Source organism: Drosophila tropicalis, unplaced genomic scaffold (assembly GCF_018151085.1).
Source record: "Drosophila tropicalis isolate 14030-0801.00 unplaced genomic scaffold, ASM1815108v1 contig_158, whole genome shotgun sequence".
Taxonomy (NCBI): Eukaryota; Metazoa; Arthropoda; class Insecta; order Diptera; family Drosophilidae; genus Drosophila; species Drosophila tropicalis.
The window spans coordinates 2,050,749-2,052,971 of record NW_027172602.1 but is presented as its reverse complement, the minus strand read 5'-3'; the positions used below and the strand labels follow the sequence as shown (position 1 = coordinate 2,052,971).

Below are 2,223 nucleotides of genomic sequence, written 5' to 3'. Positions count from 1 at the left end.
TAATTTTCCATTTTCCATCGGAACAAGATAGAATATCTGTATAGCTGATAAAATCTTAGATATGTGAATGATAGAAAGTTTTATTTATACTCTATTATAATTTATACAATAAAATTACTGATGGAGATTTGTACTAATTTAATTATTACTTCTAACCTTTTCGCTATTAACCAACACTATCAGAGATATAATAGGGACATAATTGATATTACTGTAACATTAAGGACAAATACTTTTCATTTCTGAGTAAATATACTCACTCGATGCTCATTTTAGTCCTTGGTGGAAAATGACTTACTTTCTGCTGTAGATTTGAGTGATCTGCTCCAGTCCACTTTTTTCAAATGATTCCAATATACCCATTATAGTTTTGGAGTAAACTGGACTACAAAAGAAAAGAAAAACCAATATGCCAGCATTGACAATGCTCTTACAAAAAGTCATAACGAAATTAATGTAAAATAGTTAAAAATTTGATGAAATATTTACATATTTAAATGGTTTTATTCAATATCAAATAAATGAACTATATCATTTAGTGAGTATTGAGTTCTTACTTTCAATGGGAAAGAAAAGTGACTCAATTGCCCCAAAATGTAGGCAATGGAAAATGCTTAGATCAGGATAACCCCCTAACACGTTTTACTGCATGTTGGCAGCTTAGCTTAGCTTAGCTTATTATATAAGATTTGTTTCCTTCTCACCTCACAGGTAAAGGAATTCAGGAGCCACAAATTCCATTAATTCCTAATTGAAAATAGTCTACGATTCATTACATTACAATTAGTCAATGAAGATATGTATTTAATTTCAATTTGGACTACATCTAGTCTCAAGATTTTCTTTCTTGATCTGTGGTAAGGGTATTGGAAAACTTTTACTTGTTTGTTTTGTAGCCATCCCAGGGTAACAGGGTAACTCGCCATGAACATGAGGGCAGTTTAATAAATTGTATCTTTTGCTTCCCATACATAACCATATGCAGATTACATTGTCTCTGTGTGTGTGTGTGTGTGTGTGTGTGTTTGTGAGGGGGGGTTTTCTTTTTGGGGTGTTAGTTGGATCAAATGGGAAGTTTTGTGAGCCGCCTTTGCTCTTTCGTTTTCAATAACGGCAAAGCAATAAACTTTGCCAACCAAAAAAAGACCAAAAAAAAAGGCACACGAAAACGAAAAAAAAAACCAAAAAGTTTGTTTTTGATGACGCTCGTTGATCGAAAACTTTGTAGCGAAAAAACACACACACACACACACGCACACACACCAAATATTGGAAAAACATCCGGTTGACTTAGATGAGTAAAAGTTAAATCTTGATAAAAATAAAATCTATATGAAATAAAAACTAAACTACAAATGATATAAAAGTCATTAAAAAAGGGAAGAAAGAAAAAAAAAAAACATTTTTGTTGACCTAAAGTTGGTGTTAACAGAAGAGAGAGAGAGAGAGAGAGAAAGAGAAAGAGAGAGAACTGCCAATGGATGAGCATATGAATAATGCAGATGATGAAAAGGATGGTAAGTATTTGACCATCAACGAAGGTGGCTATAATTATTGAATGTTTTTTTTTTTTTTAAATATAGAAATGCCTCTCGAGGATATTGAGAACTTCTATAGAACACGCTATGCCAATTTACTGGCTGAATCGTTGCATCGGTCATTCGGCGTTATACCAACTGGCGATTGCATAAAACGTTGGATAATGGCCAGAGCTCTGTATCAATGGTGGACACAACATCCGCCCAGACATCTCATCTTTCCACCTTGGCGTTCGAAGAGTTTCATCTTGTTTAATGGATGATACACAACAAAAAATGAAATAGAACATCTTGAATAAGTTAATATTTTGGATTTATATGCAAATTATTATAATTATAATTTTTGGCGGGATGCTCTCCTCTCTCCTCCTTATATGCCAAAACGTTTATTTGTTGTTGTTGTTGCTTATGTTTTTTTTTTCTTTCTTTCTTTCTTATTCTTTTGATAGTCGCACACAATTTGCGTAAGGACAGAAGACGAACCATAAATCATTTAAAACTAAGACCCAAGGCCTGGTCGGTTCGGTCCAGCTGGGTTGCTTGGTTTGCTGGCTGGATGGATGGATGGATGGATGGGTTGGTTGGTTGGTTGGTTGCTTTCTTTCTTTGTCCTTTTAATTCCAATTTTAATTTCACACCAAAACTTTTTGGCCAAGAGACTTCAGTTAGAGCCAGAGCCAGATTG

At 34.0% G+C, this 2,223-nt stretch overlaps 1 long non-coding RNA gene across 1 annotated transcript; it reads left to right on the top strand.

Annotated features, from left to right (window-relative positions):
- The first annotated feature begins 1,389 nt into the window (after positions 1-1,389).
- Positions 1,390-1,921, top strand: LOC137587349 (uncharacterized). Its single transcript, XR_011033919.1, has 2 exons — positions 1,390-1,517; positions 1,584-1,921. It is a non-coding gene; the product is annotated as an uncharacterized lncRNA (long non-coding RNA).
- The last annotated feature ends 302 nt before the right edge of the window (positions 1,922-2,223 follow it).